The sequence below is a fragment of the Eumetopias jubatus genome, unplaced genomic scaffold, assembly GCF_037043125.1.
Source record: "Eumetopias jubatus isolate StellerSeaLion01/CBP00866 unplaced genomic scaffold, mEumJub1_p1.0 scaffold_11, whole genome shotgun sequence".
Classification (NCBI taxonomy): domain Eukaryota; kingdom Metazoa; phylum Chordata; class Mammalia; order Carnivora; family Otariidae; genus Eumetopias; species Eumetopias jubatus.
In genome coordinates, this window is record NW_028274817.1 from 18,677,752 (window position 1) to 18,696,747 (window position 18,996).

The 18,996-nt window shown below is 37.7% G+C and overlaps 1 protein-coding gene across 5 annotated transcripts in view; it reads left to right on the forward strand.

Moving 5' to 3' along the window:
• ENOX2 (ecto-NOX disulfide-thiol exchanger 2) overlaps nucleotides 1-18,996 on the forward strand; it is a 282,023-nt gene that overhangs the window by 73,827 nt on the left and 189,200 nt on the right. The gene's annotated exons all lie outside the window — the stretch shown is intronic.

The window sequence follows — 18,996 nt, forward strand, 5'->3', positions numbered from 1 at the left end:
GTTTGTGGGAGAAAATGAAATGAGATAGTGCATGATAGCGTACGTGATAGTATAGGGCTTGGCATACGGTAGGCATTTAATCAAAGCAATTATTATGATTATGGTACCCTGCCCTAATATTTACCTTGTTATGTCAGTTCTTGAGGAATAGGCAACTTTTGTCCCTGTTACTTGTTATTTTCCTGAAGTACAGAGGAGCAAAAAGTAGCCCATCGGAGAGAAAGACCTGAAAGAAAAAGCAGTGTCAGCGAGTACATTAGAGACAGGGTAAAGCTGGAAGGGCTAGAATAAAGGGGTACTCATTGTTATTTGTTACAATAAATATTGTAAACACATAGATTTCTTTTTAACATTGAAATCTTCCTTTAGAATTTGAATATTGTCTGCCAGTGGGAACAGGTTACTAGAGCCCAAGAAAATAGTATGCCTGATCTCCTCCACTCTGTCTGAGAAGGTCACCATTGCCTTTCACTTCTGGACAATGACACCTTCCACGGATCCCTGCTGCTCAAGCTCCAGGGAAGTGGCTGTTCCTGTGAGGTCCTTGAGCTCCTTAATAGAAAGGCATCATGTGAGGCTGAAAGTGTGATAAAATCTCATTCATATCTGACCCTCAGAAAACTGCTTTGGAAGCAGCACCTACTTTGCTTCCTATATTTGAAAACAGCCTACTGAGTTGTATTGATTTTTTTTTTTTTTTAAGGAAAAGAAGCATGGAGGAGGGTAGTTCATTCCAATGCTTTCGTGTACCAGTATTCAAACCAGTATTCATTTATAAGGCTCAAAAAGGAGCTCAATTAATATCGATGTTTTAATCTGAATGTTATTTTCTACATGCAATTAATTATGAAGATGAATCAGACTCAACTTTTTTTCTTATCAATTATAGTTCAGAAAAATATCATATTTAATTCTTCTAGCTGAAATCTTGGTCATTCTCGTTAAATGCATTTCATCTTATCAGCCTGCTGATTCCTTCTACTGAACTGAATGACCAATGTTAATGCAAGACTTTACCAACTTAAACAAAAAGTAAACTTCCATCCCAGTCCTAATATCCCCTTGTATATGCTAATTAAATAAGTAACTTAAACTCAGAAGCTAAATTTCCTTTACGAGAGCAGGCAAAAAGCATCTTAGTCACTATGAATTAAGGGCTTTCTTTCTGTCTCAGATATTTGCTTATATCTCTTGCTCCAGCTCTAGAAAGATTGTGATAGTACTTGTGATCTTACCGGAATACACCATTCTAGTGGCTGGAGCATCACCTTGGCTATTGTGATACCATTTGCAGTTGGGCAAGTTCACTTCACTTCTCAATCCATTTCCCCTTCAGAAAAATCACAATGATAATATCTGTCCTTATCTATTTTGCTTGGAGGTTGTAAGAATAAATGAAACATGGATGGAAACAGTTTGAGCATAAATACATAAATCTGAAAAATTACGACTCCTCAGGAATTATTTAGGCATACTTGTATTTGTGCTCTTAGAAAGTCCCTCCCTCTCCATAAACAGATGCATTGTATACTCCATCACCATCACATTTAAAGAAACACACAGACACAGACCCTCATGTTATCTAATATATTCTTAAAAAATGGTTACCTTGCACTGTGTAGAATTTGATCAACACATTAATATACTTATATCTGCCTATCTATGCATCCATCCATCCACCCATTGATATATTCAGCAAGTATTTGTCAAGTTCCTACTATGTGCCAGGTACTGTGCTTTGCTGGATGAAAAATTTTAAGAATCAAGACGGGGCTGATTCTGGGCTCATGAGTTATGGTCTAGTAAGGGAGACAACAGAAAGTTAAAATAAAGTTTAAGTACTATCATGGGTGATTGTCAGAGTATAATAGAATACCAAGCAGGAGTACAGAACCTGAGATGTGGAGGGTAGAGAAGATGGAAAGACTTCCCATGGAAGTGATAGCAAAGGCCCTAAGAATGGGTCATCGTGGCCTCATAAAGATGAGGAGGAAAAGAGTATTCCAGAAGGGACAGTATCACTGCACAGCTCTGCAGCATTTTGGAGTGTGTATCCACATTGAGAAATCAGCCCATTTATAGGTACCTCTACCTAAATTTGGAGGAAACTCATGGCTTTTCAAACCTTGTAGATTATTGGCTCTGTTCCTGGATACACCATATAAATGAAATCCTGCCTTAGCATGAACTGATTTTGCTCTTTGATTACTTTTCTAACTCCTAAAAGTCAAGTTCTCAATTTCAAATGTTTTATCAGGGCCTTCTTATGGTTCTGGGTGTTGTTTATTTTGGTTATCACAATTGCAGATAATTGCACATTTGCATTTAACAAATTTAAATGCTTTTAATGAGTTTCTGCATTTTGGCTGGGTTAATTAGTTTATTAGTAGGGAATTGTGTCCACCAACACAAATCTGTTTTATCTATATAAGCCCCAGCAAGTGTGTATAATTTTCTGATATTAGCATAGGTTCAGAAGTCACTTATCTATGTGATTTAGATAGTAACCATTTATTTATAAACCATTTCTTAGACCATGTAAATCACTTTCTAAAATCAGTTGAAGTCATTTCCCTCCCAAACTTTCTAGGATTGTCTTCTTCACTGAGCTCTGGCTACTAAAGAGTTTTCAGCTGTGTATGTTTGAACTATTTCTTGTTGACTTTTAAGAATTTTTCTATACAATTTCAAAGCATCAGGCTGCTGCCTTGTGTTTTCCTCAAGCTAAAAACCGTTCACCCTCTCAATTAATGTCTGGACTAATGCAAGCACGTCAAAGTTCACCTGAAAGTAAAGAACACGGTGGGTAAACAACAATAGGGCAGAGTGAGTCATCTCACTGGCTTGAATACGGAGGTAATGTCTGCAGATGCTATTGCTTTTTGAGGAACAACAAATGAATGACTTAAAATGTGATCCTGGTATGCACTTGACAGTGTACATAATGAAGGTTTATGATATGTAATTACATATGCTTATCTCTGTATGGGACTTTACTTAAAATAAAAAGGGCACCTAAGCCCAACTCTCTTTCAGTTTGGCATGCAAAAGCTGATGGGTGACAAAATAGGGCTCAGAGTTGACATAATTTCTACCATATGGGTAACTTTAGTTTTTGATCAAAGTGAACATTGATAGTTGTAAAGGAAATGTACTTCTCTATTCTTTTATAAAAGTATTGTATTGTGAAAAACTTCAAATACAGAGAAGAACATGGTATATACAGTTATACCCACCATACAGATTTACCAAACATTAATATTTTCTGTATTTGTTTTCAGTCCTTTAAGGATACAAATATGGTTGAGCAGTTGATGCTTACTTTGTGTCCCTCCCTGATCACATTTTCCTTCCTTCCTCCCCAGCAGAACTACCATCCTGAAGTTGGTATGATATGAGTCTTTCCCATCCATGTATTTGTACAAATGTATGCACCTAGAAACAGTATTTGGCAGTTTTAGTATTTACAAAATTTGTATCATACTATACATATCATTAAGCAACTTGCATTTTTCACTCAATATTAATATTTCTGAGATTTATCTGTCTTGATGTACATACATGCCTATTCATTTTAACAGCTGTAGAGTATTTCATTTTATGAATGGCTGTTTCTCAATGCATTTATCCATGTCCTTGTTGATAAATTTTGTAGGTTTTTTTCTCATTTTTCACTATTCCAAAAAGTACTCCACCATTGTACATGTCTCCTGTGTATGTGTGAGATTTTCACCTTGAAGTGACATTACTGGGTTGCAGAGCATATGCATCTGTCAACTTTATAAGACACACCCAAGTTATTCTTCAAAGTTGTCATGCTACCGTCTTACAGCTTGGGCTGCTATAACAAGTACCATAGATTGGGGAGCTTATAAACAACAGAAATTTATGTCTCACAGTTCTGGAGATTGGAACTCTGAGATCAGGGTGCCAGCATGGTCAGGTTCTGGTAAGGGCTGTCTTCCAAGTTTCAGATTGCCGACTTATGGTATCCACATATGGTAAAAAAGAGGACTAGAGAGCTTAGAGGGGCCTCTTTTATAAGGACACTAATCCCTTTCATGAGGACTCTACCCTCATGACCTAATCACCGCCCAGAGGCCTCACCTCCTAATACTAACACATTGGGGGAGGGGAGGGATTTCAACCTATAAATTTTTGGGGGACACAAAACATTCAGTTCATAACAACTACTTTATACTTTCTACAAGTGGTAGAGGAAGGTTCCTGTTTCTCCACATCCTTGAGCACTCAGTATTGTCATTTAAAACATTTTGCCAATTTTCTGGGTAAGAAATGATGTCTCACTGTGTTTTAATGTGCATTTTCTTGTTTACTAGTGAGGTTTAATATCTTTCCATGTGTTTATTGGCCATATAGGTTTTCTCTTCTATGAATTGCCTATTCATATCATCTGCCCATTATTCTATTTGGTTTTTAGTCTTTTTATTATTGATTTGAAGGAGGTTATTCTGCATACTAATTCCTCTGCTTTGTAAATATCATCTCCCAGCCTATGGCTTGTCTTTTAACTTTGCTTATGCTGCCTGTGTTGAACAGATGTTTATTATTTTAATTAACTACAATTTATCAAGGTCCCTATGCTTTAAATATAAAACTGTGGAAAAAAGTAATCATTCCCATACAATCTAGAGTCCTCATTAAATTAAAATGAAGCAGCTTGAAGTAAGACATAAGATTGTATTGCTATGGCTTCATATAACATAAACTGATTATCTAGAAATGCACAGGAGTTGCCATCACTAAAAATATAACTTCAACAGACCATTAAAGAAAGTACGGAAACTTATACAAGAAGAGGGGTGCCTGGGTGGCTCAGTCGGTTGAGCTTCTGACTCCTGGTTTCGGCTCAGGTCATGATCTCAGGGTCATGAGATCGAGCCCCACATAGGGCTCCATGCTCAGCAGAGTCTGCTTGAGATTCTCTCCCTCTGCCCCTCCCCCCACTCTTGAATGCTCACTCTCTCTCTAAAATAAATAAATGAATCTTTAAAAAAAAGTTATATAAGATGGAAAAGCTCTAGAGATTTGCTGTACAAGAATGTGCGTATTGTACACTAAGTAACAATACTGCCTTGTACATTGAAAAATTTGTTGAGAAGGTGGATCTTATGTTACATATTTTCTTGCCATAATAAAAAAAGAAACTAAATCATTCAGTACAAAAAAAAGTAATTTCATAGGAAATATAAGTGTTACCTCCTTTATCAATAACTATATTCCTTGGACAAGTCATTTCACCTGTCTTCTAATTTTTTTCATATGTAAAGTGAGGAAATTATGTCATCTCTAAGTCCTATTCCAGCTCTAAAGGATCTATGGTATATGGAATGGTTTGGATGTATTCTAATGATTTCAAACATTCATTAAGAATTTTCCCAATTTCAGGAGCACCTGGGTGGCTCAGTCAGTTGAGCATCTGCCTTCGGCTCCAGTCATGGTCCCGGGGTCCTGGGATCGGGCAGCGTCAGTCAGCCTCCCCGCTCAGCAGCGAGTCTGCTTGTCCAGCTCCTTCTGCCCCCCTCCCCCTGCTCGTGCTCTCTCTCTCACGTGCGCTCTCTTTCTCTCTCAAATAAATGAAAAATAAAATCTTTTCTTAAAAAAGATTTTTCCCAATTTCAGACATGCAGATTTTTAAGAGCTCTACTAGTATTTCTTGGAGGCCTCCTAGTACACATCTGTACTCCCTTTTGAGCCTTGGGGCCATCGATAGTGCTAAAACAATTCCCACGAATGCTCTTAGAAGACCCAATCTAAGAGAAGCAAGAAGAATGAAGAACAACAAGTTGTAGAAGATCAGAAAGGGAAGAGGGAGTGAAGATAGGTGTTTGGCCTTGGTACTGATGTATAATACCAAAGGAATAGGTTGTTTGGTGTCTTGTGTTCCAAAAGTCTGAAAAATACCTTTACTTTGATTAAAAAAAAAAAAAGAGGTCTACCATATGGAGGTAAACTGATCACATATGTGGATCTTGGTCAAATGCATCCATCAGCAGTATCTGCCTTAGAAAGCACTTCTCTTGCCAATTTAAAGATGACCGTTATCATGGCTACTGATCTCTGTTGGCAAATGAATGCCTTTTGCACCCTACTTCCATGTGAAAACTATCCCTTGATTTACAGTCAAAGCCATTACTTGATTGTTTTTATCTGACTGTGCTGTGCATACTCTGGGTCCAAATTCTGGCTCAGAAACAACCATCTTGGGGTGCCTGGGTGGCTCGATCGGTTAAGTGTCTGGCTTCAGCTCAGGTCATGATCTCAGCGTCCTGAGATCGAGCCCTACATCAGGCTCCCTGCTCAGTGGGAAATCTACTTCTCCTTCTCTCTCTGCCCCTCCCCCTGTTCATGCTCTCAGTCTCTATCTCTCTCTCTCAAATAAAGAAATAAAATATTTTTTAAAAAATAGAAACAACCATCTTATCCCTAAGGTCCTGCCATACCCCAACACTGTCTTAGGTGCATCTTTAAATCATCCCTCTACTTTCCATTGTCCAATTTCTTTTTCCTGATTATCTTTCCATTTCACATTTTTTTCTGCCCCTTTGTCTATGTCAGTAGCCTGGTTTCGTTAAGAGAATCTTAGTGTGGCTGGTACTCTTGTGTAAGACTTCTCGGTGATGGGGTACCTGGATGGCTCAGTCAGTTAAGTGTCTGACTCTTGGTTTTGGCTCAGGTCATGATCTCAGAGTTGTGAGATCAAGCCCCATGTCGGGCTCCACACTCAGAGGAGAGTCTGCTTGAGATTCTTTCCCCCTTCCTCTCACTCCCCCTCCCCCTGTGCTCTCTCTCTGTCTCTCAAATAAATAAATAAATAAATAAATATCAAAAAAGACTTCTTGGTGTTGCTAATGAAACTATGCAAGAAGTCAGATAGCATCCAAGTCTCATAGCAAAATAAAACAATAGGCATGGCTGTTCTGCTTCTTAGTACACTTTTACATTATACTCAAGCCCCACAAGACCACTAACTTTTCCTTGAATTTACTTTCATACTCTGCATTCTGTGCCTCTGCTCCAGTGATCCCTTTTGCCTGAAATACTCTCCTCTCTTGGTCCTTCTTCCCATCTGCTTTACTTATTCTTTAAGAACCAGCTCAAATATGACTTACTGAAGAGGTCATGGAAGAATTATTTACTCCATTTTTGACCTCTTTGTTTATACTCATCACATTGTATTATGTCTACTTGTTTACATCTGTTTTGCAGGTTCCCCAAACACACACACACACACACACACACACTATACACATTCTGTAAACTTCTTGTATAGGTGGAGACTTAATTTTCATTTGTAATAAAAATGTGCCCCATTCCTAATGAGAACTATAATCTTCCTTGTAAACTGTTCTACCCATAATTTTAATACATAAAGAATGAAAAGAGGGGCACAAATACAAGGAGTGACTTGGTTGTGGGAATCAAAACAAACTTCATGTTAGTCCAGTCCAAGTGGTATAAAGCTTATACCATAAGGAGAAAATAAAAAACAGCATTCTTGGACATATGCCTTGGCCTTATTTAAAGGACCATGAAAGAGTGAATTTTCACTTCTACTCCAGTAGAACCCAGTTCTATAGCAGTGACGCCAATCTCGGCAAGTGTGGAACTAGAATCATTACTTTTGGTAGTGTACTGTCAACTTTCTTTGTGACAGTGTTATAGATGCTATCTGAAGTGGGTATTCCAGCATCAACTCTTGTTAAAATTGTGGTGACTGGTTCATTGTGTTTTCAACAGCTGCACATAAATCAACTCCTTCTCTGTAATGAAATGGCTAGGGCAGCTACCAACAAAGATGAAACAATTGTAATTTTCTGGAATCTTTAGGTAACGAAAGCAGTATGGCTCTGTTAATAAACTTAATAAAACTCTCATGAATATTGTCACTTGCTCCTTTTGTCACTTTTATCACCATTTCTTGTTGGTCAGTAGGGACATAACAATTTACTTCCAGGACAAAGGATTTTGAAAAATATATTGACTAGCCATAGTGAATTAGAAACAACTAAAAACCTACTGATCTTTATATCATACACCAGGGCAATTGGGAGCCTACCATGAATGGGTACTCTATGGTGTGCTGAGAGATATGAAATTGGTAGTTTAGTCTCTTCTTCTGTGAAGTGAGCAACAATAGACAAAATGAAGACCTATACATTCCACAGCTCAGTAAGGTGATAGAAATCAACTGCTTGGAGAATACAAATCAAGGAGAGGTCCTTATGATACACGTTATTCCCAGAAAGCTTTTTTTGTCTTGTTAGGCTATTTACTATCCCACCCAAATCGTATTTGCCAGTTTGGGGTTTACCGTTCCTGCCACAATGAGTTGCAGATATCTGAGAACTTTGTAGATGTTACAAATTTTGAAATTTCTTTCCAAATTGAATATGCTCCCCTTTATACCTAATTGGTGGTGATTTTATGCACATTTTGTTTGTTTGTTTGTTCCAGCTTTACGGCTAAATAGGACCTGCTGTCCTATTAATTCAGTAGACTAGACCCATTTTCTAAACTGTTCACATATACAACTCACCTACTCATATTCTATCCCATTCCTCCTTACATCTCAAGATTAGAAAGGGCCATGTCAAGAAGTCTTAGTTTTTTGTTGTCCAAACTCTTAAAAAAAGTAAGTAGAGGACAAGAGACAACAAATGCTTCTTAGAACATTAGTAGCTCAATGCTTTTGTTAATAGGCCTAATCTAATGTACTTCCTGATTTGGACAAAGTACTTTATCACTATTTGACATATAATATATTTTACTTATTTATTTTGTTTATTTTCTATATCTGCTACTAGAATGTGAGCTCCATGAGGGCAGGGATTTTTACCTGTTTGGTCACTGTTGTATTTCCAGAGCCTAGCATGTAATAACTGCTCAGTAAATATTGGTTAATTGAATGAAAGCAAAGTTACCCATGAGGCCAGCATTAGCTCATGTACCAAAGGTAACTACAAGCAAGGAAGAGTGAGTAAAAGGTAACTCATTTTTACTGAGTATTTTGCTCAGTATCAGATCTTCTGTTGACTCTCTTTTACTTGGATTATCTCAAAAGTTGTATAAAGTAGACAATATCCCCATTTACTGATAAAGAAAATAATGTTCCGGGAGTTAATTGTCTTGCCCAAAGTCACACCATCAGTAAGTGGCAGACAGGATTGTTATGCTAGAGTTTGTCTCCAGAGCCTTTGTTCTTCTACCACACCACTCTGATCTGGGAAGTCCAGGAGAGCATTTATCTATAATACAAACTGCTGCCACTTAAGTTGTAATCTAAGGGAACCATATGTTCCCAAGTAGGGGTATATGATAGTCACCTTTGTGGAATTTATGGGATAGGAAATCTCTTTGGATGACACCTATAGAGGGGATATGAATCTCAGCTGCTCCCATGAGGAGTTCTGTCAATAAGGAGGCTGGAGTCTAGTCTGGATCTCCCTCCTATTAGTGAGCCATCACTTCCCCTCTCCATCACCCGAGTTCTCAGCAAAATGGCAGTGAGGGGGTGGTTAGTCCAAGTGACTGCCACAGTCCCTCCCAACTCCAAGACTTCTTTGACTATGAATGAATGGAAGGTATAACAATTTAACAGGTATTGTTTATTTTCATAGTGGGAGCTCAAATGGCTTTCCAAATGTTACTTTTCCCATTAAGTCTTACTGAAAGGTCCCTCTCCCAGAAAGTAATAATGATAATTGGCCCATCATTTTTTAAACACCCTACAAAATTTTCATCAACTCTATTCCAAACTTCACAGTGACTGAACACTGACTATCTTATGCTTTCAACTCACAGGCCTTATGTTACCAAAATACATGGCTATATTAATATTCACAGTGACTTTTTGCTTCCTTATTGGAAAGTAAATGATCTTATCAACTACTTTGGAATGTAGCTATAGGACTCTTTGCATATGAGCAAATGTAGTTAGGGGAGGTAGTGTAATATGTTCATTCATTCAGTCAACAAATATTAATTACATTTGTGTCAGGCACTGTGTTAGGTGCTAGAATACTAAATTTGCAGTCTTTAGACCAGTTCAATGCCTTATAAACTATGTTGGGCAAGTTAATATCTTTAAATCCCAATTTTCTCATTTTTAAAAGAAAGTAATAATAATTGCTCTACCTACTCCAACCCCCAGAGTTATAAAAATTAAATATGAAATGGTACAAAAATACTTTTTTAAATTATAAGGCCCTATTTAGTATTAGTAGTTTTTTTCTCGGACTCCATGTGTAGGATTTTAATTAATGAGATTCTTTTAGTCCTTGGACCCCATTAGGATATTTCAGAATACAAATCATGAACATGAACTCAGTTCGTTGATTTACCCAAAATATCTTAGTGAGTCATTGGTAATTCTAGAAGCAGAACTCTAGCTCTACTAATGATAAAAGTTAAATTGTAGTACCCCTTGCTGATTTGGAAAGACTTCTTTAAAAAATCCTTATGATGCTTGTTCATATTTTAACATTCTATGGATCACTCATTTCTCTTCTTTTCCACAGGAATTTATAGAAATATTTATGCAATCACGCATTCCTTATTTGTTTTAAATTAGTTTGTATGGGTGTTAAATGTATTTGAATCTGTGAAATGGAGGGTGCTTTTTCAGTGTGGCAGAGATAGCAATTCCCTACATAGTCACACAAGGGCAGTATTAACAGTAGTGATGTTCTGTAACAATAGAAATGTTTGAATGAAGTGTGCTATAGGCTGCTGCCAGGATGGGTTGTAAACTTCCCCTCTTCCCCTAACAAAGGTTAAATATTAGTCAGATTGTATATACGAAAGCAACAGCTTTGCTGGTTCTGTCTGCTGTAATCCATAGCATCCTATATTTAAGTGACGATGCACTCAAAGACCATACCTGCCCAGTCTGGTAAAGGGAGTCACCTACAAACAGATACCAGTATGTCCATGTGAACTCTATCACTTAAGCATATTATTGCAACTGATGTGTGGCAAATTATGGGCTGCTTGTTTCTTTACAAGAAAGCCTTGGAGATAAACATTTCCAATTTGGTTTTCCTCTCTTTCCCTTCAACTGCAAGCAGGATCAATAATTGTCATCACAAAATAAAACTTGGTTTTGGGTTTTGACATTGGCATTGCTCCCTAAGTGAAGGCAACAATAACTCCATTCACTGTCTACCTCTGTTCCATGTCTCTAAGGAAATGAGAATAAGGAGTGGTAGAAAGAGAGTGAGTTATCAGGGAAAGATGTCCAGAGGATCATTATAAAATATGTCCTCAGGCATGTATTGAGTGTGGAGTGTGGTATGATGTACTGCAGTGTATTATAATTGTGTGTGTGCATGCCTGTGCTGGGGGTGGGGGCACGGTGAGCCGACAAGATGTCATCTGCTTAGGAGAAAGAAACTGTACTTACACAACATGACTTGGAATAATTCTAAGCTAAAAGGAATTCAGGTAGAGTATGGAACGGGTAGCCAGGGTAGGAGAAAAGTGCTAATAAGTGTTGGCATGGTCACAAGGAATAGTTACTGACGCCATCTCAGACATCTTCCCTAGGAAGCTATCTTTCTCTAAGTTAAGGAATTCTGGACTATTATTTCTTACCCTTCCACCACATTCAGCTTAAATTTCTCCCAGAAGTGCTAACTTTTTCCCCTTTATCGATGACATTATTTGTAGAAAGAACATTTTTGAAAATATGGAAAAGTAGTTTTGAAGTCCAAAGCTGCCTTGAAACCATCATTGTAGTGGAACAGGCAGTTTTGCCAGGAAGTGTGAGATCTCTGGGTATTGAAGTACTAATAGTTTATGTAGTAGGGAAGATAGCAGATTTGAGAACATGGAGTTGAGAAATGAATCTGGATCTGAGTTGAGTAGCTATCACAGGAAGCCTGTTATAGACTGACATGAATTCTAAAGATTGTGCTTTTGTGCAAAGATCCCACTACATTAAGAAATGAGAAGTAAGAGGAGAAAAAAAAGCTTTAAAGCAAAATCAAAGAGAAGCATGGTAGGTGAATGCGAAGGAACGGATTCCCCTACAGCTAAAGTCTGGTACATGCATTGAGAGGGAAATCTGGTACATAATTCCTAAAAGGCAATTAGCCAACATACTGATGTTACTGGAATGTTGACTCCTAGGGAATCAACTCATTCTGCTTAATGAAACAAGAAGTACTACTTTGATTGACAACTATCTCTTCTAGTGTTCAGGGCTCCTACAAAGGTTAGCAACAACTTTGGGTGCCACAGACAAGGGAAATAAATAGAGGGACTGTCAAGAGGCTACTAACAGTGGTCCCAATACCAAAGTTTGGCCATCACTTCCCACTACCATTCTTCCAAGCAGGGGCTTAGAAAATAAACTGCAATTCTGTGTTTGAGATTCTAAAGAAAAGTATAGAGTGATGGGTCTAACTTAGAAATAATTGAGGTTTAAGTAAAATCTTGATTATTAAAGAGCTCATTATCTGGTTTGTGGATTATCCATGCCCTTGGTATTCTTTATTCTCCATTCTGCTGTCTGCCTTTTGGTAATTTTACTGCTCATTAGTTACTTTACAAGAAGGTGGGCAGGGAAGGAATAGAAGAATGACACTTTTATCAACCAATTTTGCTACCTATAAGTGAAGATTCTGATGGGGAAGGAAACAGAAACCATGGGCCAAAATGAGAGGTTTGAGGTCTATATGAATTTCATTTTTCTTCACAGCCTCTATCTCTTGTGAAAAGGTGAACTAATTGTATGGCTTTGGGGGGGGGAACAGCTTCCTGATAAATGGAGGAAAATCAGCCCCTTAAAAAAAGTACTGAAAGTTCTGTTTTTCAGACCCATTTATCGCTATATTAGGCCAGAAACTAATATACCAAGCAAACGTCCTTTGGTTTCTGGTGAGGGGTAGATTTAAAAAATTAATGTGACATTTATAATAAGTTGTGAATTTTTTTAGTGGTGGTGGTCAGAATTGTTCATTTTTTAAATTACCTCTAAACAAGTTTGTTATCATTAACACTATCATCTATGTTTGACCTCTCTCATAGTTACCTCAGCTCCTGTTTTAATCCCTTTTATTAAAACAACCGGGCTATGTTCTGCTTAATTCATTTCCTTACTCCCAAACTAATTATTTGGGGCTGATAATTAAGCCACATATGTCATTTTTCTGGCTTACTTATGAAGTACAGACCTAATTGTGTTATAATACATGTTTTGGAAATGTTAAGGGTTTTTATCATAGGTAAATTGATTTGGGTCACAAAGGGCTATCCTTTGTGGTGGTCCAGGAAGCAATAAAAGTGACATTTATTTTAATAAAATGTAGCATGTAATATAGCTTGTGGTTTACTTACAGTGAGGGAGAAAGAAGTCAAAGGCTTAGAAAAATCAGTTAATAAAATCCTAGGTAATGTTCAAGAAGAAAACTATTAGAAAGATGAAGAAATATAATTGTGTTTAATAAAATATTTTAAAAACAAAATGTTAGGCAAATCTATTTTTGTAGAATTAAATGATAATAAGTCAGAATATCCTCAGTTTTTATATAAATTATTCATTTTTGAAAATATTACATATGCTCCAAAAAGAACATTTTCTGTCAAATGAAACTAATATTCTTATATTTTAGAGGGAGTCTGGAAACAACAGAAATGCCTCATAAGTAATATCAGCTATGCCTTCAGTATTTGTGAGTAAAAGATATATCATGGCATAACTAGCTCCATCTTTGCAGAACTAAAAGAGTTCTAATACAGAGAAAATATTAGTACCATTGTTTTTATTTTTTTATTTAGATATTTTTTATTTTATTATGTTATGTTAGTCACCATACATCATTAGTTTTTTTTATTTTATTATGTTATGTTAATCACCATTCATTACATCATTAGTTTTTGATGTAGTGTTCCATGATTCATTGTTTGCGTATAACACCCAGTGCTCCATTCAGTACGTGCCCTCTTTAATTCACCAGGCTAATCCATCCCCCCACCCCCCTCCCCTCTAGAACCCTCAGTTTGTTTCTCAGAGTCCATAGTCTCTCATGGTTCGTCTCCCCCTCCGATTTCCCCCCCTTCATTGTTCCCTTCCTGCTGTCTTCTTCTTTTTTTTTTTTTAACATATACTGTATTATTTGTTTTAGAGGTACAGGTCTGTGATTCAACATTCTTACACAATTCACAGGGCTCACCATAGCACATACCCTCCCCAATGTCTATCACCCAGCCACCCGATCCCTCCCACCCCCCACCACTCCAGCAACCCTAGTTTGTTTCCTGAGGTTAAGAATTCCTTATATCAATGAGATCATATGATACATGTCTTTCTCTGATTGACTTATTTCGCTCAGCATAACACCCTCCAGTTCCATCCACATCGTTGCAAATGACAAGATTTCATTCCTTTTGATGGCTGCATAATATTCCATTGTATATATATACACCACATCTTCGTTATCCATTCATCTTTCGATGGACATCTTGGCTCTTTCCATAGTTTGGCTATTGTGCACAATGCTCCTATAAACATTGGGGTGCACATACCCATTCGGATCCCTACATTTGTATCTTTGGGGTAAATACCCAGTAGTGCAATTGCTGGGTCATATGGTAGCTCTATTTTCAACTTTATGAGGAACCTCCATACTGTTTTCCAGAGTGGCTGCACCAGCTTGCATTCCCACCAACAGTGTAGGAGGGTTCCCCTTTCTCTGCATCCCCGCCAACATCTGTTGTTTTCTGACTTGTTAATTTTAGCCATCTTGACTGGTGTGAAGTGGTATCATATTGAGGTTTTGATTTGGATTTCCCTGATGCTGAGTGATGTTGAGCACATTTTCATGTGTCCGTTCGCCATTTGGATGTCTTCTTTGGGAAAATGTCTGTTCATGTCTTCTTCCCATTTCTTGATTGGATCATTTGTTCTTTGGATGTTGAGTTTGATAAGTTCTTTATACATTTTGGATACTAGCCCTTTATCTGATATGTCATTTGCAAATATCTTCTCCCATTCTGTCGGTTGTCTTTTGGTTTTATTGACTGTTTCTTTTGCTATGCAAAAGCTTTTTATCTTGATGACGTCCCAAAAGTTCATTTTTGCCCTTGCTTCCCTTGCCTTTGCCAATGTTTCTAGGAAGAAGTTGCTGCGGATGAGGTCGAAGAGGTTGCTGCCTGTGTTCTCCTCAAGGATTTTGATGGATTCCTGTCTCACATTTAGGTCTTTCAACCATCTTGAGACTATTTTTGTGAGTGGTGTAAGGAAATAGTCCAGTTTCATTCTTCTGCATGTGGCTGTTCAATTTTCCCAACACCATTTGTTGAAGAGACTGTCTTTTCTCCATCGGACATTCTTTCCTGCTTTGTCGAATATTAGTTGACGATAGAGTTGAGGGTCCATTTCTGGGCTCTCTATTCTGTTCCATTGATCTCTGTGTCTGTTTTTGTGCCAGTACCAGACTGTCTTGATGATTACAGCTTTGTAATAGAGCTTGAAGTCCGGAATTGTGATGCCACCAGCTTTGCTTTTTTTCCCAACATTCCTCTGGCTATTCAGGGTCTTTTCTGGTTCCATACAAATTTTAGGATTATTTGTTCCATTTCTTTGAAAAAAGTGGATGGTATTTTGATAGTGATTGCATTGAATGTGTAGATTGCTCTAGGTAGCATTGCCATCTTCACAATATTTGTTCTTCCAATCCATGAGCATGGAACATTTTTCCATTTGTTTGTGTCTTCCTCAATTTCTTTCATGAGCATTTTATAGTTTTCTTTTTTTTAAGATTTTATTTATTTAATTGACAGAGAGAGAGAGACAGAGAGAGAGAGGGAACACAAGCGGGGGGAGTGGGAGAGGGAGAAGCAGGCCTCCCGCCGAGCAGGGAGCCCGATGCGGGGCTCGACCCCAGGACCCTGGGATCATGACCTGAGCCAAAGGCAGTCGCTTAACCAACTGAGCCACCCAGGTGCCCCTATAGTTTTCTGAGTACAGATTCTTTGCCTCTTTGGTTAGATTTATTCCTGTGTATCTTATGGTTTTGGGTGCAATTGTAAATGGGATCGACTCCTTCATTTCTCTTTCTTCTGCCTTCTTGTTGGTGTATAGGAATGCCACTGATTTCTGTGCATTGATTTTATATCCTGCCACTTTACTGAATTCCTGTATGAGTTCTAGCAGTTTTGGGGTGGAGTCTTTTGGGTTTTCCACATAAAGTATCATATCATCTGCAAAGAGTGAGAGTTTGACTTCTTTGTCAATTTGGATGCCTTTTACTTCTTTTTGTTGTCTGATTGTTGTGGATAGGACTTCTAATACTGTGTTGAATAGCTGTGGTGATAGTGGACATCCCTGCCAGGTTCTGACCTTAGGGAGAAAGCTCTCAGTTTTTCCCCATTGAGAATGATATTCTCTGTGAGTTTTTCATAGATGGCTTTTATGATATTGAGGTATGTACCCTCTAACCCTATACTCTGAAGAGTTTCGATCAAGAAAGGATGCTGTCCTTTGTCAAATGCTGTTTCTGCATCTATTGAGAGGATCATATGGTTCTTGTTCTTTCTTTTATTAATATATTGTATCACATTGATTGATTTGCGAATATTGAACCAACCTTGCAGCCCAGGGATAAATCCCACTTGGTCGTGGTGAATAATCCTTTTAATGTACTGTTGGATTCTATTTGCTAGTATTTTTGGTGAGAATTTTTGCATCCATGTTCATCAAGGATATTGGTCTGTAATTCTCCTTTTGGATGGGGTCTTTGGTTTGGGGATCAAGGTAATGGTGGCCTCATAAAACGAGTTTGGAAGTTTTTCTTCCATTTCTATTTTTTGGAACAGTTTCAGAAGAATAGGTATTAATTCTTCTTTAAATGTTTGGTAGAATTCCCCTAGGAAGCCATCTGGCCCTGGGCTTTTGTTTGATGGGAGATTTTTGATGACTGCTTCAATTTCCTTAGTGGTTATAGGTCTGTTCCGGTTTTCTCTTTCTTCCTGGTTCAGTTTTGGTGGTTGATACATCTCTAGGAATGCATCCATTTCTTCCAGATTAACTAATTTGTTGGCATATAGTTGCTCATAATATGTTCTTATAATTGTTTGTATTTCTTTGGTGTTGGTTGTGATCTCTCCTCTTTCATTCATGATTTTATTTATTTGGGTCATTTTTCTTTTTGATAAGTCTGGCCAGGGGTTTATCAATCTTATTCTTTCAAAGAACCAGCTCCTAGTTTCATTGATCTGTTCTACTGTTCTTTTGGTTTCTATTTCATTGATTTCTGCTCTGATTTTATTATTTCTCTTCTCCTGCTGGGTTTAGGCTTTATTTGCTGTTCTTTCTCCAGCTCCTTTAGGTGTAGGGTTAAGTTGTGTATTTGAGACCTTTTTTGTTTCTTGAGAAAGGCTTGTATTGCTATATACTTTGCTTTTGGGACTGCCTTTGCTGCATCCCAAAGATTTTGAACAGTTGTGTTCTCTTTTGCATTTGTTTCCATGAATTTTTTTAATTCTTCTTTAATTTCCTGGTTGACCCATTCATTCTTTAGTAGGATGTTCTTTAGCCTCCATGTATTTGAGTTCTTTCCGACTTTCCTCTTGTGATTGAGTTCTAGTTTCAAAGCATTGTGGTCTGAAAATATGCAGGGAATGATTCCAGTCTTTTGGTATCATTTGAGACCTGATTTGTGACCTAGGAGGTGATCTGTTCTGGAGAATGTTCCATGGGCACTAGAGAAGAATGTGTATTCTGTTGCTTTCGGGTGGAATGTCCTGAATATATCTGTGAAGTCCATTTCGTCCAGTGTGTCATTTAAAGTCTTTACTTCCTTGTGATCTTTTGCTTAGATGATCTGTCCATTTCAGTGAGGGGGGTGTTAAAAGTCCCCCACTATTATTGTATTGTGGTTGATGTGTTTCTTTGCTTTTGTTATTAATTGGCTTATATAACTGGCTGCTCCCATGTTAGGGGCATAGATATTTACAATTCTTAGATCTTCTTGTTGGATAGACTCTTTAAGTATGATAGAGTATCCTTCCTCATCTCTTATTATAGTCTTTGGTTTAAAATCTAATTTGTCTGATATAAGGATTGCCACCTCAGCTTTCTTTTGTGTCCATTAGCATGGTAAATGGTTTTCCTCCCCCTCACTTTCAATCTGGGGGTGTCTTTGGGTCTAAAATGAGTCTCTTGAAGACAGCATATCAGTGGGTCTTGTATTTTTATCCAGTCTAATACCTCGTGTCTTTTCATTGGGGCATTTAGCCCATTTACATTCAGGGTAACTAATGAAAGATATGAATTTAGTGCCATTGTATTACCTGTAAAATTACTGTTACTGTATATTGTCTGTGTTCCTTTCTGGTCTATGTTACCTTTAGGCTCTCTCTTTCCCTAGAGGACCCCTTTCAATATTTTCTTGTAGGGCTGGTTTTGTGTTTGCAAATTCCTTTAGTTTTTGTTTGTCCTGGAAGCTTTTAATCTCTCCTTCTATTTTCAATGACAGCCTAGCTGGTTATAGTATTCTTGGCTGCATATTTTTCTCATTTAGTGCTCTGAATATATCATGCCAGTCCTTTCTGGCCTGCCAGGTCTCTGTGGATAGGTCTGTTGCCAATCTAATGTTTCTACCATTGTAGGTTACAGACCTCTTCTCCCGAGCGGCTTTCAGGATTTTCTCTTTGTCTCTGACACTTGAAACTTTTACCATTACATGTCAGGGTGTTGACCTATTTTTATTGATTTTGATGGGGGTTCTCTGTGCCTCCTGGATTTTGATGCCTGTTTCCTTCCCCAAATTAGGGAAGTTCTCTGCTATAATTTGCTCCTATATACCGTCTGCCCCTCCTTCTCTCTTCTTCTTCTGTGATCCTAATTATTCTAATACTGTTTTGTTTTATGGTATCACTTATCTCCCGAATCCTGCCCTCGTGATCCAGTAGTTGTTTATCTCTCTTTTTCTCAGCTTCTTTATTTTCCATCATTTGGTCTTCTATATC